The 12,450-nt window shown below is 42.0% G+C and overlaps 1 protein-coding gene across 2 annotated transcripts in view; it reads right to left on the reverse strand.

The window, feature by feature from the left end:
- RHOH (ras homolog family member H) overlaps window positions 1–12,450 on the reverse strand; it is a 79,692-nt gene that overhangs the window by 1,488 nt on the left and 65,754 nt on the right. Inside the window, exon 6 of one of the 2 annotated variants that reach the window (XR_003911695.1) lies at window positions 2,358–3,739. The exons of the other annotated variant lie outside the window; for it this stretch is intronic. The gene's annotated coding sequence lies outside the window, so the exon portion shown is untranslated. Of the gene's footprint in view, window positions 1–2,357; window positions 3,740–12,450 lie in introns of those variants that run through there. 2 annotated transcript variants of the gene reach the window in all.

The raw sequence follows: 12,450 nt of genomic DNA on the forward strand, positions 1-12,450 counted from the left end.
GCAATAAATAACTGGACACTACAATATATTTCACAAAGCTCTGCCTCTGGGTCACTGTTAGCTACTGTGAGCTTTATGCTCTTATTGATTTTAGTTTCTTAGAAACTATTAGTTTAGCACTTATTTTCATGATGTGTAATACTTTGGGTTAGGTATTTATCAAATTGTTTCACAATCCACGGTTATCATTTTTATCAGTTTATTTCAAAATAACTGTAATAAGAACTAGAAATATGTTCTCCTGAGGGAGAAGCAGGTAGGTAGCCTTTCCTTAGAATAAGCCTTAGAAGAATTTGTTTAGCTCCCTAAGCCATCAAAAGTAGGGAAGCTTTAGAATGAATTGACCCTTGAAGCCCTCTTTGAAGCAGGACTAGAGCCAACAGAGTCAGACCCCTGATCCCTAGGCAGCCCCAGCATGTCAGGCTGTGAAATAATAACGCAGAGATTTTCTGCAAACCGTCAGCCACTATCGAGTGTTTTCTAGGAGATAGCATTGTTGTCTACACCTGTGGATATAAAACTTCCAACCCTCAGCACCTACAACAGAAATGCATATCAATATGAATATCAATACATATATACACTTACAAACATGTTATACAGGGCCACACTATTTACCTATTATGTATCTTGAACAAATTACTTAACCTCACTATCTCAGTTTTTCTGTCTAAAATGGAAATAATAATACTTTCCTCATAGGATTATTGAAAAGTCAATGACTAGAGTGAACCATGCTCAATGAATATTAATTATTATAATAATCCATACATATACATAACACACATAGAAAAGAGATGGAAGAAATTGCACCAAAGAGTTACCAAAGAGTTGTCTCTGTGCCATAGGATTATGGATGCTTTTTATTTTCTTTCTTTACATGTACTTATTTATTTTGAGAGACAGTGGCAGAGAGAGAGGGAGAGAGAGAATCCCAAGCAGGCTTCTCACTGTCAGTGCAGAGCCCAGTGTGGGGCTCAAACTTATGACCCATGAGATCATGACCTGAGCTCAAGTCGGATGCTCTAACCAACTTAGCTACCCAGTGCCCCTTTATCTTTTCTTATAGTCTTATATGTTTGGAAAACATCCTATGTTTCTTTAGTTTTGTCATTAATTTTATAAAACATAATTTCAGTAGAAATTATTTTTCTTATGAATGATAATATTTCTTTTCAATGAAGGTGGTTTGATAGAATTATAGATAACTTTTTTAATGTTTTAAATTTATTTTCCATGTTTCAATTTTCACAAATTACTTAGTGGAATTTTTAGGTCTAGGCACATGAGGATGGAGGATGAATTCAGGCTCAGCCATGTGGTACAGATTCAAGATGTCATAGAGCTTCGTTAGATCGTTAGATGGAGATTATTGAAGACTTCTAAAGTCATGGTCAGCTTCTCCAGGATGGTGGAGCTCAAGGTAGAAACAGGAGAATGGGGGCCTTTTCCAGAGGACCAGTTCTATTCAGGTCTCATACACATACAAACATCCATGTACACACACAAACACACACACACACACACACACACACACACACACACACACACTGAGCTCCAACTACACCAGGTGCTGAAGGATACAATCCCTGTTTTCAAGAGTTTGCTGCCTCATGGAGAAAGTATACACATAAACAAGTAACCTTTCAATTGAACACAGCAAACACGAACGTAGCTACAAGCACAGGTTTTGCTGGAAAGGCAGGCAAAACACATTAGCCCACCCTGGGGTTCAGATCAACTTTTTAGAAGTGAAGTTTCTTGAGCCAAGGCTTGAGGAAAGTCTTAATTCATAAAAGGAGGTCTGGGTGGATGTCAGCCCCTATCAGCAGTCTCATGCCCATCAGTCATACCAACCTCTTTCCAGAAGCCATTTGTCCAGGTAATGCCAATAGCCCAGCTGGAAAGATGCCTGTTGAACATGAGGGCAAAGAGGTACGTAGCTGTCGTGGGGAATTTGTGTCAACTTGGCCAGGCCAATATCTAGAGGCACCCAGATATTTAGTCAAACACTAGTCTAGATCTTGCTGTGAGGTATTTTTAGATGAGATTAACTTTTAAATGAGTGGACTTGAAGAAAACAGATTACCCCTCATAATGTGGTGAGCCACATACAATCAGTTAAGTGCCTTAGAGAAAAAAGAATGACTCCCCCAAGGAAGAAGGGATTCTACCCGCAGTCTGCCACTCTTTCCTGGATCCTCAACCTGCCTGCCCATGCTGCAGATTTTGGACTTGCCAGACTCAACAATTTTATGAGCCAATTCCTTAAAATAAATCTCTCTCCATATCCATATCCATATCCTTATCTATCTATCTATCTATCTATCTATCTATCTATCTATCACTATTGGTTCTATTTCTCTGAAGAACCCTGACAAATACAGTGGCTTCCCCCAGGGTCCAGATGGAGGCAGGAATAAAATGCTGATTTGTAACATCTCACCAATTAGCTTCAGCACCCTTCCTTCCACAACAGTGAGTTTGGAAGGTGGAGCAGTTCATACTCTTACTCAATGCCCTTAAAGCAGAGCTCTGATAACATCATCAGCCTGCCTAAAATATTCTTTGCAGCTTTCCAATAAAGCCCCAATTACATGGTCTAATGGTCAGGAGTCTCTGTCCCCCTGGGTTCAATCTCCATTCCTTGTCTTACCTCTCACGCTCGATAAGTTGATTATTATGCACCAAAATTCACTCATTTCCTCCTAATAAGATTGTACCTCCACATCCTTTGCCTATGACTTGCAGTCTCCCCATAGGAGGAATATAGATTCCTGTGCCACTTACTTTTGGGTTTGTCCACATAACTTGTTCTTCTCAATGAAATATAATTAGATATGACAAATACCCATCCTGGCAGGAACTTTAAATGCTTGTGTGATTTGGCTGAACTGAAGGCAGGTGGCCCCAAGAAAGGTGGGGAAGAAGACTGTGAAACTCTCTCACGAAGATCATTTTGCTTTTCAAGTAATAAGAATAACAGCTGCTCCTTCTAAAACATTCTTGGAAGTCCAGATTTTACACTCTGATGTAGTGTGAAATTGTTTTATTTTAAGCAATGGGAAGTCTATGTTTCTTGAAGGTTTGTAAAGTCACTTATGATTTGGGATGTTTACATTATAGACCAATAGATTTCTTTGCATCTTAACTCAGTGTTTTTGGAAAAAAAATCTCTTAAATTGATTTCTTTTTTTAATTTTTACTGTGTATCATGGAAAAAATATCTCAGCACTGGACACCAACTCTCAATTTGAATAGATAGTCTTTGTTTAGGACAATAGTTTCATAGGTCATTTGGCATGAAAAGGGAGACCCTGAGACATGGGAGAACAGGTGGGAGGAAATGAGCTACGAAAACTGTTCTGCTTTAGAAATAAATAAGAATGGGGAGAAATGGGGGAGGCAGAGAGAGAGAGAGAGAGATCAGAGATTAAAGGAGGGTGGAAAGAGAGAAAGAAGAAAGAGAAGGAGAGTAAGCAAAAATCCAGAGGCTAGAATCCAGACCTTCCGTCTCCAAAAACCTGTTCTCCATTTCTTGCATAGTTGGGCACGTGATGGCCTGCTAGAGACTACATTTCCGAGGCTCCATTGCAACCAATGTGATGAAATGAGAAGCAAGCACTTGCTTAGAAGGAAATCCTTAGCCTCCATTTCCTCTTCTTCTCAGTGTCCAATGGGCTACTTGTGGATGTGGTTTGACTCAGCTTTGACCATGTAGATGAGGACACAGCCACTCCTAGGGGATAGCAAAGCAACAAGATAGAAGGAACTCTGGTTGGAGTGACAGCAGAGAGCAAAGATACCCTTCATTCTGGACTTTTCTTCCTTTGAGCTAAAAGGAAGAATCTCATTGTTTCAACAGCTTGGCCTAAATATTAACATTGGCAAAATCACTAGGGGACTTTTGAAAAATAGAGATAACTATTACTCAGTTTTTTAATTTGCATTTTTCTGTGTTCTAAACCCTCCATCTTTTGACTTTTGGTAAAATGTGTTATACCACACTGTGTGAGTCAGAGACTTGGTAGAAATCAAGGAGAGTAACCAGGTCCCATAGCTAAGTGGTCAGAGCACAGACAAGAGTGAAATCATCTGCAAGATGGTCCATAGACTGAAATAACCCCACAGAAGTAGGAATTCCAAGCCAAAGACCAACATGAAAATGTAACCCCACCTGAATTCACAGACATCTCAGGGAGGGCCTACATATGGAATGGAAGGATGTTTCAATGCAATCTAGATTTTAGGGGTCAGGATAATTCCAGTGAACATTTGGACCAAAATAGTGATTGACCCAAGAAGGCAGGAATATATTGTCATTAAGAATATAAATTCTAGGAGCATTTGGATGTCTCAGTTGGTTAAGCCTCTGACTCTTGATTTTAGTTCAGATCATGATCTCATGGTTCCTGAGATTCAAGAACCACATGGGGCTCTCTGTTCCTCCTCTGCTAGTGCTTATGCTTTCTCTCTCTCTCAAAATAAATAAATAAACATTTTTTTAAAAAGGAAAATAGGTTCCAGATTCTAGAGCCTAGCATCATGTGTATTCCAATTTTATTTATTTATTTATTTATTTATTTATTTATTTATTTATTAGAGAGAGAGGGAGTGGAGAAAGGACAGAGAGAATCTTCAGCAGGCTCCACGCCTAGTGCAGAGCCCCACATGGGGCTTGATCTCACAACCGTACAATAATGACCTGACTCAAAATCAAGAGTCAGGCACTTAACCAACTGAACCACCCAGGCACTTCATGTGTTCCGATTTCTACTCTACCATCTACAACTATATGACTTGAAAGAAGTTACTTAAAACCAAAGCTTCAGTTTCCTTATCTGTAAATTGGACATAATAGTGTTATCATAGGGAATTAAAAGGGATATTGTATATAAAGCATGCAGCAAATTGTGTGACATATCATGAGTAGTCAATATATTCTAGCTTTTATTATTAATAATTTTACAATATTAATATAAGACACTATTGTTCAAGTCTTATAGGCAAAGCATTAACTTTGAGACTCCTTCGCCAAAGTCACAGGCTTAAACGCTTCTGAGTTGACCTGAGGAAAGTGGGTGAGAGAAGGGTGTCCCCCAGCAGTGAAGGTGTGTAGGCTCAAGTATCGGTAACTCCATCAGTATCGGTAACTCCATCGTTCAGATGAGAAAACAGAGAAGTTAAGAAAAGTGCCTCATTTGAGTTCAAAGGCATTTTAGCAGAGGCAGGCTGAGAAAATAAGAACACTTTTCCTGTAGTTTCAGCTGCCCTGAAGCTGCCCTGTACCCCCTCTTCCTTCCCACTCTGTCTCCCTTTCAGAAAGCCACCTACCATCACTCAGGAACTCAAGCAGGAAAGCCACATTTGTTCTGTACTTCCTGTTTTCCCTCACCCCCTACTTCTAATCAGGCCTCACAAGGTGTCTGTGCGGTCTCCAGAATTGCTCTCAAATCCATCCGCTTCTTTCTGCTGCCTCTGCCAGCAGCCTGCTTCCCACTCGCCACAGCTTCTTCAGTGTGTTCACCCTTGGCCTGTTCCTTTTCCTCTCCTCTTGGCAGCCATAGAGCTTTTTTAAAACCCACGTATAATAACTCCTGTCCCTGCTTCCCGTTGGCTCCCCATTGCCCCAGGATGAAGTTCAGCCAGCCTACTATGTCCGTGTCAGCTTTTAACATGCCTGCAGCTCTCAAAACTCAAACCACCAGACGGTTTTTCTGTTTCTAGAGCAGAGCTGCCAGCCTTTGAATGCTGTTTCTTCTGCACAAGACAGTTTCCTTCTCTGCCTCCCTTCGTCTAACTGACTCACTCACCAAAAAACATTTCTTATCATGCTCTTGCTATATACCAAGCCCTGTCCTAGGTCTTAGTGGTAAATAACCTTTTTTGTACTATGAACCCTATTGGCAATCTGGTGAAACCTATGGACCATTTCTCAGGTTAATGTTTTTTTGTTTTGTTTTGTTGGTTGGTTGGTTGGTTGGTTGGTTGGTTGGTTGCTTTTTTAGAGATGATATTTTATTTAAATATCACTTTATATCATTGTTTCCTTATTTCACTAGGACCTCACCACAAGCCTATGGTTAGATAGTGTAAATATTATTATACCCCTCTTTTCCCCAACATATTACAAACAAGGTTGAAAAGAATATTACAGTGAACTCTGGTATGATAGGCAGAATAATGCCCACCCGTCCCCAAAGATGTTTAGCCACTAGGACCTGTGAATATGCCATGTTATATGGCAGAAAGACTTTACAAACAAAATTAAGGACTTTAATAGAGGGAGATTATCTTGGATTACTCAGCCAATATAATCTTATAGGTCCTTAACCGTGGAAGAGGAAGGAAGACAGAAGAGAGGTAAATGGAAGAAGAGGTGGAAGAGATTTAAAACTTGGGAGGCCCGACCCACCATTGCCCCTATGAAGACGGAGAAGAGAGCGGCTGTAGCTGAGTTGTGTCCCACGCTGACACTTTTTAAATGCATGAAATAAATATGGAGGAGTATAAAACTAATTAAATGAATTGAAATAGTTACCAAACTCTTTTTAAATTATGATAAAATAGCATACCTGTTTATTTACTATTGCATTAAATAACAAAATCTAGCAGTGGGTCTAAGTAATACTATAACTTCCTATTAGTGAGCAGCACAAATGATATTTGAGAGAGAGAGAGCATGTGCAAGTGGAGGAGGGGCAGGGAGAGACGGAGACAGAATCTGAAGCAAGCCTGTGGCTCTGAGCTGTCAGCACAGAGCTTGATGAGAGCCTCAAACTCACAAGACGTGAGATCATGACCTGAGCCGAAGTCAGACTCTTAGCCGACTGAGCCACCCAGGCGCCCCACTAACGGTATTTCTAGATATCTGTAAAACGATAGTGTGCGACTCTCAAGTGCAGTTCATACCCCTGTGGTTTGTTGCTTACATTCACAATGGGAGGAAATGCCAAATTTCAGTTAGGTGTTAGTGAAAATCAAGGTGCCATTTTTTTCCTATTCAAATTCATAGAGCGCAAATTCTATCCACAGACTCCAGAGGGTTCCAAGATCAGGTTAAATCTGGCGGATAGAGTAGGAAACACAAGACCTTACGTTCTAGTTGGGGAAGGCTTCAGATCATTGTTGAGTTGTTTAAAGATAATAAAATAATTTCAGATTATAATGAATTGTTTAAGGAAAATCAATAAAGTGAAAGATTAACACGCAATTAGTGTGGTTGATGAGAGTGGTTGGAAAAGGCCTTCCTTTTTTCGCTGAGCCCCAAAGGAAGAGAAGCAGCGCATCTCATGAGAAGAGAGCAGACAGTGAGGGGCGGGCCGGCTTGGCAGCTAAAGGAGAGGCAGGTGCACATCAGTCCTAAGGGCCAGCGTAGGAACTCCTTGAGCCCCTGCTTCGATCCCTCCCTTGAAAATCAAGATGGCACTGAAACCAACATCTGGGTCATTCTTAGGAGCCCTTGAGATCATGTGAGTTCAAGGACCTGGTGGACCAGCACAACCTGGAAGCTTCCCACAAGCCCCACATTTTCTCACTCAACTCTGTGGGTGCCTGTGGTTGGGGTCCCCATTGCCCCGAGAGGTCAGTTAGATCATGTGCTGAAGGTCCCATAGGTGGCTTATGATAAAGCTGGGATTCAGATGAAGTTATCTGACCCTTTTCTACCTTCTGTCTGTGCAGAAAGCCCAAGTTCTTTCATAGCAAATTCACCCACCTCTCCAGTGGCTCCCAGAACACACCGGTCTGTGATCCCTCCCCCCTTGTGGAGCAGCATCTCCCAGGAGGAGAAATTAAAAATCCAAATGCAGCAGCTAAAAGCTGCCAGACCTGAGGGAAGCCACTTAGCCCTAATTTCCTAACTGTTAAAACCAGCATAACCATGGCAACCGGCTCCAGGATTTTTATTAAAGAGTTTAGCAGTGAAAATCAGCCTACATCAATGTAAGGAGGAGAGGTACTTCATTCTCTCCATGCACCCATCAGCCACAGCACCCTGAGGTGCTAAAAGCATGCCCCTCTGCAGAGGGGCACCCAATCCCCTGGGGCTTCCCATCCTTTTGTAGGAGCAAAAGCTCCAATGAGCACTTCCTAAGAGAAGTTTCTCTCCCCAAGTAGATAAGGGTCCAAATAAGGATCAGGCGTGTGCGGTATTCACCTTCCTAAACATCCCAAATGCAGCCCGGTAGTGTCTCCTGTCCGGTTTCAAGAAGGTGAGAAAAAGAGAGAGAGAATCCGGCAGAGAGAAGGTGAGGATTAAGTCAAGTCTCTTTTGTTTTCACTCTCTTGTTTACCTCTTTCTTTTGCCATTTCTCCAACAACTTGACTTCAGAGCAATCCTCTCATGATTCCTCTCGAGATCTCTTTCCACTTGATGCTTTGGCCTAAGGTGCTTGGAAAACACGTTCTTGCTTAATCCAGGGTGTCAGGACAGTGGGAGCCCTGCTCCTACTTGCTGCCTCTCGGATGAGAAAAGGCATCAGTAGCTCGCTGCCCTAGTTAGTCTTAAAGGCTTCCATCCAATTCTGTAAGACCTTGCTGGATTAGGGAACATTCCAGTGCCCTGTGGAGGACAAGTGCATGCCATGCACCTTGGGCAACCTACTTTACACCTACTTTTATTTCACTGTCATCAGTAAGCCAGAGGGTGCCCCAGAGATGACAGAGGTGAACTTTTTATTGAGTCTCCCTATGGCCCACCCATATACTAAGTTCATTACTTCATTTAAATTTAATTTTATTGTGAGGTGGGTACTATTATTATCTCATCCAGAACAGGCAACTGATATTAGAAAGTTTAATAACTTGGGGCACCCGGGTGGCTCAGTCAGTTAAGCATCTGACTCTTGATCCCGGCTCAGGTCACAATCTCACATTTTTGAGCTCCACATCGGGCTCTGTGCTGACAGCGTGGAGCCTGCCTGGGATTCCCTCTCACCTGTCCCTTTGCCCCTCCCCAACTCATGCTATGCCACCTCCTCTCAAAATAAACATTAAGAAAAAAAGAAAGTTTAATAACGTTCCCAAGGTCACTCAGAGTTTTAAACTTGGGCCATGACTCCAAGGTTTTTATTTCCCCAGATATTGTCCCCTGGTCAAAGAATGAGACTAGATCATTACATGGTGATTAAACCAAAGTTTACTTTGGCCCTAGAGTTGATGTGTCAACCCTAGATGCCATGGGTGATGTTGTGTCATGGGGACTCTTACACATATACTGTAAAATGGTCACAGATACCTTTGTGAATGGAAAATATTAACTGCCCCTCAGCTTGCTGCAGCGCCTCATGGAAACGAGGGCTCTGACTGACTCATGCGTACTGGAGACACCTAATGGTGGCAGCAGCCTCCTCTTTTGATGTGGCTTCCCTCTCAAACTTATCTTGCCAAACTGCTAGAGAGACAAAACATTCCTTCCGTGGACTAAATTTCTACTCATCTTGGCTGCAGCACACGGGGAGGAGGGAAAGCAAAGAAAATTTCAAAAGAGAGCAAGTGGGTGAGTTTGTAGCTGCAGCTCACAAGGAAGCCGGGCTTCCCCAACCCGCACAACCTGACAATCTGCCTCTTACGTTCAACAGATGGAAAATGCACGATGAGCTGAATGGTTCCCCTCAAGCTGTCTTCACAACACAACAGACCCTGAGCCCTACCAGGAAAAAGAGACACACTATGAAACAAGAAATTTGTCAGGGTTTGCTTTCTCAGCCCCTCACTGGGGACCTCAGGGCCTGAAGCCTTCCCCAGCTTGGGCCCCAGCCTGCTCACTTCCCTCTCTCGGCTTCCTATTTCCCTCAGAGATGGCAGCTCCCCCTCCCCACTGCCCACCCCCACTGGCAGGGATGCAGCTTCCTGTTTTGTTATTTCCCCTGCACCCAGCACAGCACCCACAACCTACTGGATGCCTGAGACCCTTTTGGTGCATTAACTCCTGAAATTCTGAGACCCAGAAGGCAGCCTAAAGAGTCCTTTGCTATCAAAGCCATTTTCTCCTGGGAACATAGTCCATCAGCTTAAGAAAGTACAAGTCCTGTAATGAGGGAACAGAAGCTACAGTCAGATCAGAGTAGATGATATATATATATATATATATATATATAGAGAGAGAGAGAGAGAGAGAGAGAGATTCCTAACAGAAAAAGTAGGTGTCAAAATATATTGGGCAATTTTGTAATGTGATAGGATGTCTTGTTTCACATTTCAACGCCAGCTTTTATTTGGGTTAAGAACATTTCTGTCTCCTTTGCTTAAATATGAGACATACATCCTCACTTAGTTACATTCAGACTCAAGCCTCCATTCTGGGAGGCAGTGTGTCAAGGTCAGGTGCTCACAGCACCATGTGTATGCATGTTTATGTGTAGAGAAGGCTGTATGTATGCAAATGTATATACTCAAATCATAATCACAGCACTGTTGAGGCCACTGAGGCTGTTCACCAGTAAATAACATTTCTCTTCCCTAACCAGGTTCTGAACAAAGTTAAGAAATAAAGTAGAAGAGAAAGCCAGAGACCAAGATTTCACCTCTATTACTGATAAAGATAGATAGGACGACATCGTTGATGTGAGAGCTAAATGGGCGTGCTTCCTGAACCCCAGAATCAGGTAGATTTCCTATCCATTCTCAGCGGTGCTCACCATGGGCAGAGGGTGAGAGAGGCCAGCACAGAGCATAAAATATCAGCGGAGAACATGTGCTGTCCTTGGGGAGGCCTGGCTCCAAAAGAACGAAGAGAAGAACTGAGCTGAACGTACCCAGTTGCCTTCCTCGAATTTACCAATGAAAGAGAAAGAGACCCGGAGTTATACTGATCAAATTTTCTTCACAGGAAGAAAGCATTCCCCACTAAAAAGCATCTGTAGTTTTTAATCACATGAATTAAATGTTTTTTTACATCTTTTCTCCCACTCAGGACCAGAAGGCTCTTGAGGGAAGGGATTATGATTGATTTATCTTCCTTTGTGGAAACCTTGTACCTAGAGGGCATGTAATGTTTGCTGACTGAACATGAATCTAGAGTCCAAATAGCCCCATGTTCAAATTTCCTTTTCATCCAATTATTGTGGAACCTGAGCAGATTTCTTACCCAGAAGTTGCAAACTGATGGCCCACATACTATATCCAGCTTAGACATGATCTGTTTGTCTTATACAGTATTGGTCCACCAGTGTCTTAAAAGTTTATAAATTATAGTGAACAAGACCTAAAACTCAGATTTCATATAAAGAGCTAGATTTCTGGCTTCTGCTAAAAACTTGGAAGATTTGATGTAGTAAATTGATTGCAAAAGTGGCCTCAATTCTTCACCCTCCTCTTGTCTACACACTTTGCAATGTCACTTTATAGTTCTCCCCATAAAGAGTTGGAGTCTATAGCCCCACACTTTTTCTCTGGATTAGCCTTGTGACTTAACCTTGGTCATAGAATACAGCAGAAAGAACAGTGTACCGGTTCTGAGTTTGGACCTAAAAGGACTTGTTTGCTGCTTTTTCTTGGAAACCTTATAAGACCGCACATGAGCAAGCTTGGGTTAGCTTAGTGGAGTACGAGCGATCATACTGAACGAAGACACACGGTCTCAGTTGCTCCAGCCAAGGCCCAAGAATGGAGAGGGCCTATCCAAGATCAGCCAGGCCATAGCTAACCACCCAGCTGACTGACATACATGAGTGACCCCAGCCAAGACTAGAAGAACCACCCACCTGATCCATAGATTGTTGGCAATAATAAATGCTTATTGTTTTGAGCTACAGAGTTTTGGAGTGATTTGTTAGGTAGCAATAGCTAACTGATATTTCCAGCCACATTGGGCCCGCTGTCCCTCATGGCAACATTTGACTGGGTGAGCAACCCCTTGAATAAGACATGAGTTTTGCAGCTTCCCACTGTTCCTGCCACTGTTTTCTACTGTCTCTCTGACCTGGTAGCTGAGTGATAGATGGCACTAATTATCATTCTTGAGGGGTTGTTTTTCTCATAATTGTGATAAGAGCAAACTAAAATAGTTCCCATAATCATGACTATTATTAGAGATGGAGAGAACTGTATATTCTAAGCAAAATGAGAGAACAGAGAACAAAATATCCACCAACTCCATCTATGAACCTCTCAGTGTGAGCCCTTCACTTAACCCCTCTGTGTTCTCTGTTAAATGGAATCAAGTACACAAGCCTCAGAGGATTCTTTAAGAATTGAGTTCAGTTTAGTGCATACAGGTTTTAAATCCCCAATTTCCCACTTACTAACTAAATCATTGCATAGTGCCCAGAAGGATGCAAATTACTTCTGACAGATGTATAATAAAACTACTTTAGTCCCTTTCCCCTGTAAAAATTATTTCTAATATGTACATTGTTCTAGAAAATTCCTATCAATCAAACCCAACTTAAAGGAGATTTTTACTTTAGAACTACCCTGAGAACTAATGAGGACCAAAACAATGTCAAT

This window comes from Suricata suricatta, chromosome 1 (genome assembly GCF_006229205.1).
Source record: "Suricata suricatta isolate VVHF042 chromosome 1, meerkat_22Aug2017_6uvM2_HiC, whole genome shotgun sequence".
Classification (NCBI taxonomy): Eukaryota; Metazoa; Chordata; class Mammalia; order Carnivora; family Herpestidae; genus Suricata; species Suricata suricatta.